Raw genomic sequence first — 21,448 nt, forward strand, 5'->3', positions numbered from 1 at the left:
AAAAGCTGGAACTTTTTAGCAGAAAAGATGTATACCACGCTAACAACACCAGAATGCATGCATCTTTTCCTTACCAATCAGAAGCTGTCAACACTTGAATAGAAAGTTTTAATGTATCAACCATGTTGCTCAAACCTGTCACCATCAGATTATCATTTGTTTCGGTTTTTTCTCAATTCTCTCAACTATTTAGTTAACTTCAAACGAGGCCTCTACAATCTATGTGTCATATATTCCTTATCGAAAACCGTACAAATTCTATAGTAATGGAATTGAGTGATCCTAAACAAAATTGAAGGTCATTGATCAAAATTATGCTTGTGGTTTCGTAATGTTGTTTTCAAAATACAACAAATTTAAGCTTAATAATTTTATTATTTGAACATAATTGTAAAAATTCGTTACAGCAAACTTTCGAGAAATATTTTTATAAATGTTTCATTTTCATTATGGAGAAATTTACAGGTCAGTTAATAATATCATATATTTGTTCTGATTATATGATAATATGTGCAATAAAATGGTGAAGAAATATAGTTCCTGCATTGATATAATAAAAAGGTATATACATTGTTAAAAATTACGTTGATTTTATGGTCAAATTTTACTGAAATCTGTTTATCTTAAGATTTATTCTTAAGATTTTATTCTTAAGATTTTATTTACCTCACAAAATTTTATTTAAAATTATATATTTATTCATAAGAAGTTTATACAAAAAAACTAACAGCGAAACAAGCATATGCAATTTTAGTGGAATTTAACAAGTATTATTTTCTAATTTTTTCTCTAACATTTCAAACAGTAGACGATATTTGATAAGCTTGTGGAGCATTGAAACAGACTTGTGCTGTAGAGTTGTTGCACGAAATAATTCTCTATTTTAAGATTTAACTATCTCTTTTGGAGCTTATTTTTCAATGAGAGCCATTATTAAAAGCACTATAATACGTTGTGAGTATAATGTACTATTTTACAACATACTCCATATGAGAAGAAAGGAAAAAGACTGTGGTGGCACATGAGTTAGAAACTTGTTGAAATACAAGTGAATGTTGTAAAATGAAAATATCAAATCTGAAACAATTGAAGGAAACCATAAACCTACTATAATTTCATGCCATTTTCATCAGTACAATATATTTTTCCTTTTCATCAGGATGTGTGCTTGCTTTTCACATTGAGTATGGATTGAATTTGAAATGCACACCTTTCGAGATTCAAACTGCAGTTTTGTGCGTAGAAATCCAATGCGCTAACCACTTACCTATATCAATCAACCCCTTGATGTTTCACAAAGAAATGACAGTTAATTGAAAGCTTTCATGTAAGACTATAGAAGTATTTTAAGATATACTATGAATGCTTAGGAATGAAATAGAGTTACAACTGTCTTTTGTCTTCGTATTTCTTAGTACTCTTTGTCAGTCATATTTGAAGTTATGTGTTGGACTATGGATAAAGTAATTGAACAACCACAAAGCTTCACCACAAAGTTGTAGAGAAGAATTTGATACTTACTCAAATTTGTCAGATGATTAACAGTTTATTTGTTTGACGTATAACAATATTATTCCGCCAAACAATAAGTATGGGATAAATAAACTGTAATTCCATTAGTGATGTAAATAAATTAAATTAAATACGATACAGAAAAAGTGTAACGAATTTCTCACAATAAATAAAGCTTCACGAACCAGCTCAGTTTACGTTTCACATTACAACGACTCAAGGTTTAATTTCTTAGGAGGGGATGAACGGAGCACGGTGAAAATTTGAGGGGTCACCTATTTTTGTAAACTGTGAAGGGTAGTTTAATATTATATTATATACCTTATAATACCTCATATCTGGAAAGCAGTTGGGTTGCAGATGTAGACACAAGAAGGTTCTTGCCCTCTTGGTTCCTGTTCTGCTGTCAAAAGTTGGTAGTGAGTGGCAGCTCTATTATACATTAGAGCTCTACACAGGGTAATGTTAGCATTCTCATCTAACATGTTGAAAAGAAACTTTACACCCCAGAGAAAGAAATACTAATTATCAATCATTACAAAGTATGCTTTTCAACAGCAAACTCTTACGTAACTAACCCTAGTTCCCTCTATCTAAATAACACTAATTTAAAAGCGAACAATAAAATAAGTAAAACAATTAACAAACATCGAACAATCTTCTCGTAATGTAAAGCTGTGAAATTTAGTGTTTCATACTTTCATATAACTCCGAACTAGGATAAAATAATTTCCTTTTTTATATAATAAGCATAAACACACTGCTAAAGGTAAACTGTGTAAAATGGATTTTCAAAGTTAAATTTCACGCAAGTATTCCGATAGCATATATTGATTACTTTAAGTAAGCTTGAATATATGTTTTTAACCATAATCTTAACATGTACATTTATGCTTAGGGAAACCAAATTAGAAGAGGAAAAAATTTGCCAGCATGTCTAATCATCCTTATGGTATAATACTCCACATGTGGTTCTTTTGATGACCGTCATTGAATGTTGACATCAGATTTTGATATTAAGGTAAGTCTAAATATTATAATACAAAGTTTTCTCTCTGTTCCAGGTACTATTAGTACTGCTTAGTGCACAAAAAGCTCCTAGAGTGCATCTAATCGATAACGGGTTTTGATACTGACACTTATTTTCTCTCCATAGTGAAAGTACTCAGCCAAAATTCTAAACACGAATTGAATAACTAGTTGAATTTATATATATATATATATATATATATATATATATATATATATATATATATATATATATATATAATTATACATATTTATTGGCATTATCAGCATTACCACCATTTATTATCATTAAGCCCGTCACATATGAGGAATGACGTTTCTCCGCGAGCACGCTACCGGAGTAAAATGCAAGGAAGAAAAGAAATAGCACTTCCTTTCATTTTTTTATATACTAGCAGAATACAGTCCTTCCCACGGAAAGAATACATTTCATTTTGAGCATAAAGGGGAGAATTTGGATTTAACCCAGGATTACAAACCACTCGTAAATTTTACGAAACAGCATGACTAAAATTGTTGAATTCGCTGGACCGCAAATGCGCGGCCGCCCTGCTCCCCAATAGCTTTCTAGCTTTTACAGCAGAGACTAGTTTTGGTTTGAGAGCCTTGTCAGATAGTTGTATCATGCATGTTTTGAAGGTCTAGTCGTAATTACGAAAGGTTTGTAATCACGTTAGTATTTTCTTCAAATTTTGAGAAATCTACTTTCTTGTTTTTAACAGTAAATGAGTGCTTTTGGACCATAAACAGTGCAAAGAGTTGTGTTATAGTATTGTAAGTATTTATTTTCTTCGTTATGAAGAAACTACGGGTGACGTACTAGTGAGGAAGAACGTGTGATAATAAACATTAAGAAGCTTGTAGGATGAGATACCTTCTGATGAAGACTCTAGTGATACTGCTAATGAAACTCATCCCCATTACTAACCCTACGGCAAACCCGCCACAAGGAACAAGTAAAACTTGCTTTTACTGTCCGTCAGGGAAAAGGAGAACGACGACACATTTGTGTAAGCATTGGATGAATGCGATGTTTACTGAAAATAAGAGTTTTGTATTGCGTGGTGTGTGACGCGGAAAAATGACAGAGCTTGAAAAGGCAACTTTCAAGTTTACACCTAATTAATTTTTTAGAAGTTTATATGCAAAATGCTACGCTTCATAGTTGCCGCGGTCCCTTTACTTTAGTTATTTATTATTCTAATGTCTATAAAATGGTTTGCACATATATATGTAACTATTTCTTCATGACGCCATACTTGTAATTCCAATATACAGCTACCAAGTTATAAACATAACTTTTTACATGGACTTGTTCAATAAAGTATTCCAAAGACATCCAATATTATTGTTGATGTAATTCTATAAACAAACCCATTTTCATATTTAAAAAATAATAATATAGACAAAAATAATTTTAAAAAACTAAAGTTGAGTCGTATAATTCACGAATGATTAGTAACCACATAGGCACAAAATAAGGTTTGCAATCCAGGGTTAAACGGCATCAAAAGTTTGACAGCTCGTCTCAGTGACCCAGAATACTATGGATTCGGCAATAATATAGGTAATTTTCGATCATATATATGTAGGGCCATATACCTTTAACCTCCCTAACTTGTGGTGCTGTATTTGAACTCAAACGGCATTGAAAAATGTCAATGTTCATCTAAGCAGCCCCGAAAACTACACAGGGCTGCAAATGAAAACCATCTGAAAGTTGTTTTCGTTTTCATAGATAAGTTTAGTAGTTCTTGACTCGCTAATTCCGAAAATGAAGTGCATTTTTACTTATCACCCAAGGTTTTTCTGCAAATTGACTTTGAAAATCCAAACCAATACCACAACATTTATATGGATATATTATATATGGGAACAGAAATACGAAGGAACTATACAGATGTTTGTACTGAAATTAAAATCGGAATGAATATAAATACATTCACCTACAAAAATATATATATTCATATGTATATATATATATATATATATATATATATATATATATATATATAACCCTACATCTCATGAATATGTAAGGCAAACAAATACTTTTCAGTTGTTTTTCAAACGCTTTTTTCTGTAAGCTTTGGGAAGTTTCTTATGCTTTTCTTCCGCAATTTGTCTGTTTATGCTTCACTATAATCCGCCATCATAATAACCTCCACCTACCCACCATCATGCTATGATCCATATATATCTCATATCTAATAAAATCACTCATCTTTCTTCTCACTTACTTGATCAAGATTTTACTGGAATGTAATCCAGATATCAATGCAATACTGTATCTTAATACTCATGTCGCACCCAAGTTCTTGAAATTTCAACAACATAGTTTCTACAATATTCTTATAATCTGGACTTCTGTACTTACCGAAAAAAATCTCTATTACACTTTTGAAGGCGAGGCATCTCTCTCAGCTGGATTCCCTGTTGCTTTAAAATCTCTGTTTTCCATGTGTTTCCGTATATCGGGACCAATAAATATGCCTTCTTTCACTTTTCCATAAGATAAGGATGGAAATTTATTACATATAATCTTGAAACATTGTTTCTATTTGACAAGTGCTTTCACAAATTGTTTAATGAGTTCCGATTTAATGCCAAGATGTGGAAGTAATATTTTGTCCTAACAAACTAAACATTCATGTAAAATATTTTTTGATTCTGGATTCCAAAGTACCCATAATGATCATTCACTTCTTACCTGATGCACACTTCTGTCCGACTCGCAAATGAAACATGGCATCTTTGTATATCCAGATTGTTGTTCTAGTAAAATGCCCAAAAATCTTGAAATCATCACTCATTTCCCACCCATGTTCTTGATATTTAATTTTCTTTATTATTAATTTCATCGTTTCTTTTATTGAAATCGAATGGTCGGTAGGTACAGATGGGCACTTATTTTCATTGTGTAAAACGACACATTTTAAACTTGTTTTGTTAGAATCAACAAACAATCTGCAGCTAGTGGAAAACTTAACTTATTAAGCAAATCCAACACACCACAACAGTACACAAGATATTCTTGTACAAAATAGGGTTAAAATTGTCTTTCTTTGTTTGTACCGTTCAAATGTTTCCAGATGTCAGAAGGTTCCTTTTCTGAAGACTAGAACTAAGAACTTCTGCTGACTCCTTCGACAGATTTAAGTCCGGAACCAAATAATTAAGATCATTTTGTTAAAAAAGTATATGCTGAGATGAACCGCTAGGCGAATCAAGTTATCATTTTCTATGTTAATTTTCTGGCTTGGCGAACTAGAATCATTAATAGCCGTGATGAAGGTTTTGAGATAGGAATGCTTGGACCATGACCCAGAGGCTTTATAACTGATCAAAATTCAGGTAAACTACTTTCTTCTTATTTCTAGCATTGAGATCAACAGTTTCACAACAGCAGAAGCAACAATCGTCAGTATGATTCTTCGGTCCCTACAAACCATAGGAATTACAATAGACACCTGTTTTTCCTTATTCAAATTTCCCAAAGATTCAACAAAAGAACGGCGCACTTTATGTGGAAACTATAGTTTTGATTGATCATCAAGTTTTATATGAAAATATGCGTAACATGCTTTATAAGCAAATTCCGAAGAGCATTGTCGTTGTCTCTTAGGAAAAAAATCACTGCAACTATAACGAAACACATTCGGATAATGTTTACCACCACGACGTGCCATTTCTTGTTTGTCTACAGGACAGGATCACAGAAGAAGCAAAGCAAACTAAACTCCTAATGTTACGCAAGTTGATTTGTTCCCACATAAACTGAACAAATCAGTCTATGACCTACAAAAGAATTTACACCAGGGATTCTGTGGGACATTGTTATGCACGTTATACAATTTAATTTGTAGATAAAAGTAAATATCAGTTACAAGGACTAAATTTATATGTAATTTTCTTTCCTCATACCTACATCAGCTGCATAATTGCTTACGGACGCACTGCTGCGATCTAGGAAACGTTTCATGATTTACACAGCAAACAGATACGATTAGGTTTCAGCGGAATTAGTGAATTGCTAGTAAATCTCGGGTGATAGGAAAAATTAATGCCGAATTCTGAATGAGCGACCTCAAAAACATGTAATCCACGTGAAATTTTCAAAACAACAATACCCATGCGGACCAGTGTTATGGATTCGACACTAATATTGATCATTTTCTATCACTTTTAAATATATCCCTTTCCCTAAGTTGCATCGTCAAAATAAAATAATAAGAGCACTCCGAGATTCTAACATCATGTATGTTGAAAATTTAATCGAAGTCGGTCCGGTGGTGCAAAAGTTATTAAGCCACAAAGGTAGTCATTTTCATTTTTATATATCTTCTCCTTTCTCACAGTTGCAATGTCGAAGTGAAATGGGAAAAACTATGCCAGCCCGAATCTCATCTATATGGCATATTTGACAGAGATCGATCACGTGGCTCAAGAGTTATTAAGTTCTATTTATTTTTACATATATATCTCACTCCTTCCTCCCCGAGGTACTACCGTCAAAGTAAAATGGTAAAAAACATCCCAGGTCTGAAGCCCAACTATGTTGAAAAGGACCCCACACAATCCTTATGGAAATCAGATTTCGGAGGAATTTCTTGAAACCGTGATATGTTGTAGATATTGTGTGCCTACGAAAAAACCTCAATGTACACAACCACCAGCCTCTGACCGTTTAGATCTACAGGGCCACTTTCTTGAAAACAGCCGTAGATACTAATATTCTGGATTTCGGTGAAAATGACTGAAAAAGTCATATGTTGTAGATATTGTGATCATGAGAGAAGATCTAGCTGGGCACAATCACCAATCACTGACCATTTGCCAACTACAGTGCATCTTTTGCGAAACCAGCAGAAGATAATGGTATTCTGCATTTCACTGGAATTGCTTAAAACTTTGACATGTTTTGGATATTGTGGTCCTGAGAAAGGGCCTTAATGGACACAACCATCAATCACTGACCATTTCGCCACTACGGAGTGAAATTTTTATTAAAAAACATCAGAAGTTATAACGATATTCTGGGATTTTGGTAGTATTGTATGAAACTCTAAAAAGGTTTAGACTTTAACAACCCGGATGCGGAAAGTAGCGGCCATTACCAGTTCAGTACATATAACATCTCGATGTTAGTCTTTTGAGACAAAGGAAAGCCCTGCAAATTCGTAGAAAGATCGCCGGCCCTTGCCGAACAACCTGAATGCGAATATGCTCTCTACCAACAAACGTATCGTTACTTGATAGCCACAAATTAACACTTTCTTTGAGGATCACTACTTCTAAAACATATCAGGGTTTCATTCATTTTCACCGAAAGCCAAAATATCGTTATACCCGGCTGTTTTCAAAAATTTGGAACTGTAGTGACTAGATAGTGAATAATTTATGGTTGTATCCATTAAGACCTTTTATCATGATGAGAAGATCTACAACATATAACTATTTCATTCATTTTCACTGAAATTCACAGCATCACTATATGTGGCTGCTAGTGATGAGCAAATGCAAGATCAAGACCAAGACTGGGGTGGTCTTGGTCTTGGTCTTGCACTTCTAGCCTTGGCCTTGGTCATGCACTGGAATCCGTGGTCTTGGTCTTGGTCTTGTGGAAATACTTGTGGAAATACTTTTGGTAGCTTCCAATACCTTGGTCTTCATTGTATTTTATTTTATTGTAAATCATTGCTTGTTATAGAAATGTTCACAATATTTGTCACATTACCCTTGCCATTTTCAGGTGTAAATTTATTCAGTTTTTTTATTTATTTATGTAACAAAATGTAATGTCAAAGTGATATTTTGAACTGTGCCCTTTTTTTGTTAAAATCCAAAGAGAGTATTTTGTATCAAAAGGGAAAACGAAAGGAAATCTTTAAGTTTTAAGTCCTACTGTTGTGCTGGCTACGATAAATCAAACGGTAATGGGGAGAAATGGATGGAAGAGTGGAAGGAATAAAGTGAGAGGACCCCGAGAAAACACACAAACACAATGTTTGTCCACCACAAAGCCCACTTGGCACGATGTAGGATACAACCGTGTCCCCCAAGCAATGGAGGTGAACGCTCTACTACTAAGCCACCGTGCCCTTTTTATATCTAGAGGAGAAATAATTTTAGTTGCATTTAGTTCCTCAAATAAAGATGACGGAAGCCAATTTTCTGACTACACACATGACATCTGAAATTTATTTCGTTAACAATAGGTGATTATGAACTAGAATTGAATAGTATTCAAGTTATTTTTCAGCTGAAAACTTATTCGTAGTTTGTATTATTAGTAAAATCTAGAACGGTCTTTACACTTGTAAAATTCCACTTCATTTTGTTCACTTGATAAAAAATAAATAAATAAATTGAAAAGTGCAGAATGTCAAATTATACCTTAAGCTGTACTCGTGTTTTTCCTTTTCCTGTAGTTTTTCTGGTCGATGAGAAAATGAAAGCATAGCTTGATGAAGGTTTGAAGTTTGGCGCGAGAGTAGAAGCAATGTTCAGACCAATGTGCTACGTAACAAGACAGCACAAGTCATCTACTCTGTAAGTATATGGGTAATAGCCGGAGTGTCTAGCTATGAAAGAACGTAGTTTTTCTCTTTTTTTTATTAGTTTTACGATATTTCTATAGTTTCTTGTGGGAACTGGAAAGAGAAACATAATACATTTATCGATTTTGTTAGAGATTGCCTTTTAAAACCTTTAAAGTATTTAACTAAATTGTTAGATGGTAGAAACCTACGCGTACCGAGCAGAAGATACCTCCCGAGGAAAACTTGCATTTACTTGTTGGAACAGAGTATCTCAGCTCAGTTACACTTTTAGGATCAACTTTATCGGACTCAAATTTATATTTCTATGCAGTTAGTTTTGTTCTTTACCTGCACATCGTATATGAGTATTAATTTCATTAAGACAAACTACTAGTCTATTATGTAAAAGTTTTAACATGCTCCGTTGAAAGAACACATAGGTGGATAAAAGCACATGATGTCCAGACCCTCGGTTTAGCGAGCTAACACTTTAACTCTACACCACATTAACAGTTGAATCAATTTTGTAGAAAATGTTAGTAATATAACATTTGGCGAGTAAGCTATTACATGAACAATATCTCTATCTTCATGACTAATTTTGTTTGAGATGTTATTTATCAGATAATACCATCTCCCCATCTTGACCTATATGCGACTTTCCCGTGTCGAAGTCAAAACAATGAAATAATAAAGTGTGCGCCTTTCGTGGACAAATCTGTATATCTTTTATTTCTTATTCCACTACTGTTTCATTGAATTACCGTATCAACTGATATATTAAAACTACCAACTCATACTCGAAAAAATACACAGAGTTCGGTATATCGTTCGAAGATGGCTAAAAGGAAGAAGGAAGGGAGTGAAAAGAATAAGTGAGAGGTAGGAGTGGTCGCCATCTTAAACTTTGTGAATACACAACCATTAATAGCTTATTTTAGTACGCGAAGTAAATCAATTGATAAATTTAATATTTATATGTATTTCGTTAATGGTTATTCAATATCGGACTCCAAAAGATACTAAAAAACCGAAATAAAGTTATTGACTGCGCGTATGGCGACAACACCCAGTCCCGACTTCCTTAAGTTTTATTCAAAATAGAGAAAAACTAAGAGAGAGATATAGAGAAGTCAAGGGGAAGATAAACGAAGCAGAGGAAGATGAAGAAAAGAAGAATAGAAGGAAGAAAGGGGCTTCTGATGGAAATATATTATCTCGGAGAGAATCAGAGACAAGAAGAAAATATTATGAGGTCGGTATGAGATAGGTCTATAGAGAAGATGGAAGAAGATAAATGAGGAAGAATAGAAGAAATAGAAACTAAGAAAATATGGGATGATCATCGAAACGTAGTAAAGGGGACTAAGAATTTATAAAAGATTCATTATTAACCCCATTCCATTACTTCAGACCCAAGAACTATCCATTGTAAGACACTCATACAAACCAAATTTGGATCCAGGTAAATACACCAGTTGCAGCTACCTAAACCTGGCCCAGGTGACGAGAAATGTTAATTCGATTGTTCTATATGTAATTTCTTCTTAAAAAATAATTTTCATTCATTTACGGAATCTAATGCTGTGAACCAAAGACGTGTTAGGATTAGCCAGGAAAAATATTAAAGCGATAAGCTCATCGTACATGAATTGGAGTTCTTGAAGTCTTGACCGAAACAGTTATAGTCTCTAATTGCATTCCATTGTTTTGGCTTGCCTTTTAGAGCCGTTTCGAGTTATTCGAATATTAGCAACTTTCATGATCTTAGTCCTGAATCATATATCAACACATTTTCCTATTAAAACATACACATAACATCAGTTACACATATCAACAAAATTCTTTACTTAAAACTAGAATTGCCATTCATTGAATCATGCATTCATACCTTACTTGACAATATATGAATACAGTTAACTAGGTTAAATAGTGCTTTATAAAGAAACTAGTACCTAACTACAGTTTTATAACATTTATTACAACTATTAATAATAGGAACACAGAAAAATTAGTTACATATAAATACAAATATATATTAATTTACTTAAAATGTGAGGATCTATTCATAAATATTTTAATTATGAGATTTCACATGGATCACTATGAATTAAACATTAGTAACAGGAGATCGAATCTCGTTCACTGAATTATTCAAAAATAATGGAAGTTTATTTCTGACATGGGTATCTTTTCCGTTATTTTAAACGATATCAATTAGTTTGCGTGTCCAAACTATCACTTGTGAAGCGTCTACGCACGCTGGGTCTATCTTCAACGTACACATATTATAACGATTATGTATCTCAAACTAGAACATATTTCGTATGCATAGTCATTATATAATATTATATTAGTTTGAGATTTTCTTAATCCACTGTTTAGGTTTTAAACAAACTAAATTTATTTTCGTCACTTACCTGGAGTATAGTCAAAATTTAGATATTTTGAAGATTTCAATGGCTGAAGTTACGCTAATATGTTTTATAATTAGTTATGAAGAGTATTCACTATGAAAATGCCCTAATTAGACTTGTCACAAAACTTTAGCTATATCGAAACTTTCATTGCAAAGATTGCTTAACACTTACGAATTAATCACTGTAATTTCACTTAGATACATGACACTATTGGACTTTGGAGATTCATAAGCAGCAAAGAAGAAATAGAGATGTAATTTACAATAAAGATTTTAGATTTCACAACATTTATGGATATATGGATCACTTGTCCTTTAGTTAGTTATGGGTCTCAAATTAGCCATGGGTCACAATAACCTGCCTCTTTACAACTTTCGACATGCCATTAGTAAGAAGATACATAGAGGTATGGGCACATATATAGGTCAAATCAAATAACAAGGAAAGGAATAACATGGAAAGGAAAACGTATACTCAGATACATTGAGGTTCTATGTTTGGCGAGGTTACAAAATCACAACAACAGAACGTATTCATCATATCGCAACCGATCGAGGAAAGTAATAAACCCTTAATTTCCATTGATACGACGTATCTCAACATCATACTACACTCTTCGTAAATAAATAGGCATCTACCATACATTTATAGTTCGATACACATACATTTAATCATCTTATACAACTTACAGTAAATCACCCAGTTCATAATAATTTTAGGGTTGCGTAAAAATATCATATACAACAAAAACTCGACAAATCAGATGAGTATCCGCACGAAACAAAAAACATGTTTACATATTACTTAATCCTTAGTGATTTGAAAATCGTAGACATTAAGAGTAACAGGCAGGCACGATCGCAAAATATTATACATTGTGCAACGTAATAGTGAACTCATATTGTAAATCGGTTTATAATAATGAACATTTTGCAGGTAACAATACATAATAACAAAGAGTTAAAAGAATTTTGCACTAAAATCGTGAGCCCATTAAAGATAAGAAATGTTCGTCTCTAGTGCAGTATTGAAACCAAGCTGAATGCAATGACCACGGATGTATGCTAGACCAGAAATTTCGTATTGATATGACAAGGTTAAAAAAATAAATGTAAAATATTCCCGAAGTTATTTCACTGTAGATAAGAGTAAACCATACACTGAGTAATCGTTCGCGACTATGACAGGTCAAAACAATTGATGGTAAATTGTACCCTGGCATATAACAGAAGTATATAACGCTACAAATCATAACTCACAACTTCTCGCGCAAATCAAACCGAATATCCAGACAATATCTCTAGATTTCAATCAGTAATACTAGTGGTTACGTAAATTGTCAAGTTGAACTGTGGGGGGTAGTTTACAAAAAAAATCTTAGAGAAGGAATAGAAGGACAACTACGAGGGCGTGCTGGGAAGTCCTTAGCTTTGCCCCTTCCCCTTCCGATATTTATAATGTTTGTTTTTATTTGAAAGCTACATGTATCTATATGTTTGTGACGAAATATTAAAACATTGGTACTAAGGAAAGTTATTTTTTCAGGAGAGTGCTTGAGATGGCAGGGCAGCCCAACAAGTTCAACGATATTTAGAGTCGAGCGGTGATGAAGTTCCTCTTCCTCCACGGGAAATCTGCAAAGACGATCCATGGTGAGATGCAACAAAATTGGGGGTCCATGCACCTTGTTATGCCACAGTGAAGAACTGGGTTGTGAAATTTAAGACAGGCCATTTTGTACTGAAGACGATCCCCGCCCTGGGAGACCATCCATACTGATTGTGACAGAAATCATTGAAGAGGTTCATGAAATGATTCTCACAGACAGAGAAATTTCTGCTAAAAGTATAGCAGAGGACCTAGGTATATCCCGTGAACGCGTTGGTGTCATTTTTCGGGATCATTTGCACATGAACAAACTTTCTGCCAAATGGATGCCGAAATGTTTGCAAGACGATCAAAAGCGTGCAAGAGTGCTTGCTTCCAAAGAGGTTTTGCACCGTTTTGAGCAGGAAGGGACTAATTTTGTGGGACGTTTGGTCACGGAGGATGAACATGGATCTATTTATATGATCCACATACAAAGGAACAATCAAAAGAGTGGCGTCAGAGTAGTTCACCAAAGCCAGAAAGTTTCGTGTGCAAAAATCAAGTTCAAAGGTTCTTGCCAGTGTTTTTTGGGATAAAGATGGGGTAATCTTTGTTGATTATCTAGAACAAGGTAACACCATAACCAGAGCTTACTATGCATCATTACTGGAAAGGCTTCACTCAGAGCTGAAGCAAAAACGCCTTGGAAAGTTGTCCCAAAAAGTTGGATACCTTCAAGACAACGCATCTCCTCACAAGAGCAATGTTGCGATGCAAAAAATGGCTAGCTGAGGGTTTGAAACTTGCACCACCCACACCATATTCACCTGACATGGCCCCGGCACACTACCACCTATTCCCAAATTTAAAGAAACACTTGAAAGGGCAAAAATTCGCCACCATTTCTGAAGCAATTACAGCAGTAAACTCATGGTTTGACACCCAACCAAAATGGTTTTATTTAGAGGTCCTAAATAAATTGCAGACCCGAAGCAAAAAATGCATCGAATTGAAGGGAGAGTATGTTGAATAAATCCATCAAAAAAATTTAATTTTGTCTTATTTTTCTTAGTAAAGCTAAGAACTTATCAGCACCCCCTCGTAGAAGGGAACAGAGGTGTACAGAAGAAGGTAATATAGAATACTAGATACTACAAGAAAGATAATCGAATCGTAAAATAATGCGAGAAAGCGTTTTCTTCAAAACCAAACATGTATCTTAATATGCCGAAATGGGTGGCACACTAAATGAGTGGAATAAAATGTCTGCCCATAAACGAAAACGAGTTCGTGTCCTCGATAACGATCGCGCAAAGGAATGCTTTACGAAATTCTTACCACTTTCTGTGTCTTGCCAAGTCCATGGGGATTACGGCCGGATCTACCGGAAGGATAGCGCGGTCTTAATTTAGAAACTTCGAAAGAAAAATCCTACTCCTTAGGAAACCAAGGAGAAAATTTTAAGTTAAGGTATGGAGAAAATAGTTCAGAAATTAGTAAGTAAAGGACTAACCAAAACGGGGATAACCAAAATAAAGAATATTAAGTAAAGAATAATTTCCTAATGGCAGGTTAATATAAACCAAATCTTGCCGGTCACTACCAACCCGCAAGACTTGTGAGGTCTTGAGATGCCATTAATTTCACTTACATCTTATATTTAATTTATATCTTTAGAAGTATGAGAAATGAGGATTCAGAGAGAAAGGGTGTCGGCATCCTGGAATGGTAAAAATAAAATTTTACCGTAGTAAATATAATATATTCTTCACTTTCTTCTGCCCTATCACCTACGCAAACAATGATTAACTTAAATCCTTATAAACAATATTAAAGAAAAAAGATTTCAAACAGCGGACTGATGCAATTGCGAGTCGAATGTCGAGGTACCATGTCTAATTTAACTGCACAACAATTCAACAATTAGATATAACATTCTATAAGTTCTTTTAAGAAGTACGAAAATATTTAAGAGACAAACACTACCCACATCTTCAGGTGAAGTATACTATCAGAGTATGCAAACATTTACATGTCTGGTTTGTATATGCGTAATTAGAGAATTTTAAAAAATATGAAATACTAATCGTTCCCAGCGACGCTATTCATTTCACTATTCGACTAATTTATTCTGCTTACAATACTTTCATCTCAGTTTTGAATAATTACGATGATGTAGTCAAGTTGCTAGTTTTAAATGTAGCCAACCAGGTATACAACATTCCCTTCCGTACGAACTTACGTCTCGGGGCCACTGCTTGAAACATTCACTATCATACATCAATGTACATAAATTTATATTTCAAGTACTACCCTAACTAGCGGCAAAAAAGTAAACTGGACTCACAATTACTACAAGGTATCTTATTATGAAACTACACTCACTATATTATCATTTATACGTACTCATTTATTTTCATTTATTCATATTTTATTTCATAGAGGTACATGCACAAGACACCCAATTTTTAAAAATACCCAAACCATATACGCCACCACAAATAAGTACTTGAGTACTAAAATCAACTTGTTGCAACCCATATTCACATATACGATAAGGATAATGGAGTAGGGGTTATCAACTTAAATGAAAATATCTCAAGCACTGACCACTGCACAGAACGATTCGCACGATCCATCATTCATTTCTTTCAATATAGACAACACCCCATACTTACACTTTGCAGATTGTTATGGTATATCCTTCATCAGTTTTACAAAAAAGTATCGAATACACTTAACATTGTACATAGGTACTAGTAGCTACATTGTTTGTTTACATTCACTCACATCTACAATTTTATTGTCATTATCAATGACAAGAGTAGCGTCATTATCATGTAATACACCCTGTTTCAAAAAAAGAATATACGTATTTCGAATGCATATATTTATTAAACTTTAAGACATACGAATATGACATTTTACATACATATTTAAGAATCTCTCAAGTTCAAATTACAGTTCAAAGTCCAAATGTACAATATGTCCTCCATCAGCAACACGAACAATATCACATCGATATTTAAATTCCTCCCATACTCGGGCAAGCAAGTCCTGCGTCACTGAAGTTATGGCAGTATGGATCCGGTTCTTGAACTCTTCCAGGTTCTGTGGGAGTGGTGGTACATAAACGTTGTTTTTAGCGAAACCCCACAGGAAGAAGTCACAGGATGTTAAATCCAGTGACCATGGAGGCCAGCTAAGACATGCTAAGTCGCCAGTTCCTTGACGACCAATCCAATGGTTCGGTAGAGTCTCATTCAGATATTCACGCACTTGACAACTCCGGTGAGGGGTGCACCGTCTGGTTGAAAAATGAAGTTGTCTTCGTGTAGCCTCGGGAACAATCAGTTTTGTAACATGTTGAGATACTGCTGACTGTTAACCGTGTTTCCATTAAAGAAGAATTGCCCGTAAACAGATGATCGGGATATCGCTTAAAACACATTGACTTTGGACGAATCTCGTACATGTTCAATGACTGCATGTTGGTTCTGTAGGTCCCATATTCGAACATTTTGTTCGTTTACCTGACCACTAACACGGAAAGTCGCTTCATCACTGAACACGATGCATTGTGCAAAAATGTTATCATTGTCAACAGCATCCAGCATCTAGTTACAAAATGCCACATGTTTGCGTTTGTCATCAGGACGCAGAGCTTGTAACAACTGTAACTTGTAACAAAATGCATGATTTTGAATCTTTGAATGGCGGTGCAGGGACTTCCACAAAGGAATTGTGGTGCCCTGAATATTCCGTTTTGACAGTTGGGTCTGATTCGTGACAAATGAAACGACGTCATAACAAATAAGATTGAAAATTTGAACTCTTAAGTTAATATTTAACATGTGGAGTTGGGTTGACTTTCCGTTTAACGTTTCTTTCAGCAGCGAGGCTATATGATATAGTACGTATTGATTAACGTCGAATACTAACCACGAGAATCGAACCTGGGTCTCCCACGTTAAAGGCGTGTATGCTAACCGCTTAGGCACGAAGGTGCTCATTTAACATGTGGAATAAACACTACATAATTGTAATCGAAAAAGGACCCATATACTTGTAGTGCGACAAAATGCACTCACATTGGCCACAACGGATTAATAATATCACACACCCCTTGTAACCAAAGAATTCTGGGTTAGATTCCCAGAGGTCACAACTGATTCGAACCTAATGGTAGGTCATGACTTTATTTGTAGAGGTGTGTATGCTGAGAAAAGTTATAAATCACTAATATAAGGAGTGCAGTAAGCAACATATCGTGACAATATCATAGTGGTCATATTCAATGCAGCTGTCATAGATCATACAAAAATGACTGATGATAAGGGTCAAACCCTAATAAGTGACTCATTTTTGCATTTCAGTGCTGCCACAACTTGTAACAGCCATGCACATGAACATACACATAGCCATCCGGCTGTCACGTCGCTTCTTTCCTGACTTCGTACAGCGGGGTCATTTCGTATTTTGCTTGGGATCAAGATCCTCCAACGACACAAGTGTTCTACGTTTGTGATTGGTATATTAGTAAATAATTGATGAAAGTATGTGTATTTCTTAAACTCTGGAAAGGGTAGTTGTTTCCTGCAGACCTCAAATAACGTCCCGCTGTCGTGCTTTAAGGTACAAGAGTGATATAAATTGCATTGTTTTGAATTCGTGTGGTCAATGTCCGTGAGATGTCAGCAGCGAGTTCTTTTGTGTACGTTCTATTTGCAATCCTATCTGTTAGGTGTATTTACTTAGCATGTTATTGAACAACATCACGACTATCGAGTGGTAAAATGAAAATAGCCAACTATCAAATTGAGGAACTAGCGAATATAGCTTTCATGTATGACGAAGCTGGTGGGCATGGGCGAACGGCAGCCAGATATATTAAAGATACCCCACGATACAAACTCCTCATCATTCCATGTTTACGAATATCTTCCGCGGTTACGCACTGGGTCTGTGCTCAAATATGCACTTCACCGCTGTTCCGCGGACTGACAGGATTCGTGATGGGAACACGATATACTAGAAGCAGTAGCACAATAACCGTCAGTAAGCACAAGGACTCTTGTGCGAGTGCAGGGAACACCTCAATTCAAAAATTACGAAAACAGCAGTTACGTTTTCATTTACTAAAAGTACAGCACCTGACAGACAGAAATCCAAGTGTGAATTTCTATGAGTGATTCCATCGCATGTGTGAACATATTTCCAGTGCAGATACTCTTTAGTGACGAAACGTAGTTCACAAAAAATATTGTGTTGAAATAGCCCAAATAATCATGTATAGGACTCGAAGAATTCGCACGTCATAATCCATATCGGTCACGAATACATGTTTACAATGAATATTTGGGAGCAGAGATGGTCATCCTCCCTCATTTTGCCCTCATAAGGGCCGCCCACACCCTCACCTCACCCTCATTTTAGTAGTTGAGGATGAGGGCGTTGGAGGTTGAGGGCTATAAAGTAATTGAGGGTGAGTGTGAGTGAGGGTGAAGGTAAGGGCGTCAATGAAGGGTGAGTGTGAGGGTATCAATGGAGGGTGAGTGTGAGGGAGGGTGAGGGTAAGGGCGTCAATGGAGGGTGAGTGTGAGGAAGGGTGAGTGTGAGGGCGTCAATGGAGGGTGAGGGTGTCACTTGAGGGTGAGTGTGAGAGAGCTGAGGATGAGGGCGTCAATTGAGGGAGAGGGTAAGGGTTCATAAAATTAATTATCTTCCAATTCCTCATTTCTGGAAAATATGTTTGAAAATGTAATGTAGTTTTTTTTCTTAGAATTAATCGTCGTTCACAGAAGATAGTCATATCAATATTCCATCAGTTTCATACGCTTTTCATGCGCGAAGACAAGATGTTTCTCATAGCTTTATTACTTTTCTATATTTATATATTTTCACTTTATAGAAATAATAATTACGAAACATATAAAAATATCTACTGCAAGTTTTTGGCTACCGAAAATTTCAAAGTTTAACGAAAGTAACCCATTAAAAATGCTAGAAGTTCTCAGGAAATAATGTTTTTTTTTCATATATTCGTTCAGAAGAGAAACTAATAAATATTCATATATTCATTCATTCTGAAATTGTAACTAAGAAAGAGCTTTATTTCTTCTTGTAAGTAAGAGAAAAATATATATAAGACAAGTAAATAGCTGCAAGCCGCAATAAATAACTTCATATTTAATTATCAAATAAAAAGATATTTCCTGCTTTTGGCTATATACGTACTTTTCGACTTCCAAACTACGCTATGCATATGAAAGGGAAGTCTTATAGAACGGCTGTGTCCGTCTGTGTGTCTGTCTGTCGAAAGGTATCACATCAAAATCGGGAAGACTATTGACAAGCAGTTTTCGGGAATCGATCCAGCATCCCAATAATTGGTTGCATCTCCTTCAACAACCTCCTACTTTACAGGTACCTTCAAATCACCTTGGCAGTCAATCTGTTAAACCGGAAGTGGTTGAAATCGGAAATTTCCGGTTTCAAATTAAAGACCATGAGTAAAAAACGGTAATAGCGATCGGCAAACGGTTTTCGGAAACAGATGGATATGAAAGGAAGCACCTTAACTCCTGCATTTCTACTAAAACTGGAAGTGGTAGGATCCACTACTACTTCAGGTTTCAACATTTACTTTCATAAACTTAAAAGGGTAAGAGCTACCGACAAACGGTTTTCGGGAATCAATTCTGCATTGCCAGATTAGGTTCCATCTCTTTCACCAATCTTAGAGTTAGTCCAGAAGCTATGTTGAACCATTTCTGGTTTCAACAATATTGGTGATAACTCAAAAACGGTTAAGAGCTATTGAGAAACGGTTTTCGGGAAACGATTCATCGTTCCAATAATAGGTCATAGGCGCTGCAACGGAAATATTGAACAAAATAAGCTATGTGATCAAAAGTATCCGGACACCTGGCTGAAAATGACTTACAAGTTCGTGGCGCCCTCCATCGGTAATGCTGGAATTAAATATGGTGTTGGTCCACCCTTATCCTTGATGACAGCTTCCGCTCTCGCAGGCATACGTTCAGTTGCTGGAAGGTTTATTGGGGAATGGCAGCCTTCACGGACTGCTGATGTAGGTCGGTGAGGCCTGCCACAAAGTCGGCGTTCCTAAACATCCTAAACGTGTTCTATAGGATTCAAGTCAGGCCAGTCCATTACAGGGATGTTATTGTCGTGTAACCACTCCGGCACAGGCCGTGCATTATGAACAGCTGCTCGATCGTGTTGAAAGATGCAATCGCCATCCCCGAATTGCTCTTCAACAGTGGGAAGCAAGAAGGTGCTTACAACATCAATGTATACCTGTGCTGTGATAGTGCCACGCGAAACAATAAGGGGTGCAAGCCCCCTCCATGAAAACAGGATCACACCATAACACCCCACCTCCGAATTTTACTGTTGGCAGTACACACGCTAACAGATGACGTTCACCGGGCATTCGCCATACCCACATCCTGCCATCGGATCGCCACATTGTGTACCGTGATTCGTCACTCCACACGTTTTTCCACTGTTCAATCGTCCAATGTTTACGCTTCTTATACCTAGCGAGGCGTCGTTTGGCATTTACTTACGTAATGTGTGGCTTATGGGCACCCGCTCGACCATGAAATCCAAGGTTTCTCAACTCCCGCCTGTCATAGTACTTGGAGTGGACTCTGATGTAGTTTGGAATTTCTGTGTTATGGTCTGGATAAATGTCTGCCTATTACCCAGTACGACCCTCTTCAATTGTCGGCGGTCTCTTTCAGTAAACAGAAGAGGTCGGCCTGCACGCTTTTGTGCTGTACGTGTCCCTTCACGTTTCCACTTCACTATCACATCAGAAACAGTGGACCTAGGGATGTTTAGGAATGTAGAAATCTCGTCTACAGATTTCTGACACAAGTGACACCCAATCACCTGACCACGTTCGAAGTCCGTGAGTTCCGCAGAGTGCCCCAATCTGCTCTCTCACGATATCTAATGACTACTGAGGTCGCTGATATGGAGTACCTGGCAGTAAGGGGCAGCACAATGCATGTAATATGAAAAACGTATGTTTTTTTGGCGGGGGTCCGAATACTTTTGATCACATACTGTACCTGTGGATAGTAGTTTGATAATTAAAAATGAGGGGGTATGCTCTGAATTTCCTGAGTGAGTATTTTTCTGAATGTGAGTAAAATAAGTTCAATTACATTCTCAGGTAAACACAATTTTATTTTTCCATGTGGGCCTATTACGAAGTATTCCATTTTGATAGTAGTCTTTTCTTTTTTCTCAAATGTTGCCGCCCATTAAACTTGCCGCCCTGGGCGGTGGCACGGTTCGACCCCCTCTCGCGCCGGTCCT

The 21,448-nt window shown here is 35.9% G+C and overlaps 1 long non-coding RNA gene across 1 annotated transcript in view; it reads left to right on the top strand.

Annotated features, from left to right (window-relative positions):
• LOC145668017 (uncharacterized) overlaps window positions 1-2,517 on the top strand; it is a 52,282-nt gene extending 49,765 nt beyond the window's left edge. The window contains exon 4 of the long non-coding RNA XR_014127943.1: window positions 2,411-2,517. This is a non-coding gene — a long non-coding RNA (uncharacterized LOC145668017). The remainder of the gene's footprint in view (window positions 1-2,410) is intronic.
• The last annotated feature ends 18,931 nt before the right edge of the window (window positions 2,518-21,448 follow it).

Source organism: Thermobia domestica, chromosome 1 (assembly GCF_964235325.1).
Source record: "Thermobia domestica chromosome 1, izTheDome1.hap1.1, whole genome shotgun sequence".
Classification (NCBI taxonomy): Eukaryota; Metazoa; Arthropoda; class Insecta; order Zygentoma; family Lepismatidae; genus Thermobia; species Thermobia domestica.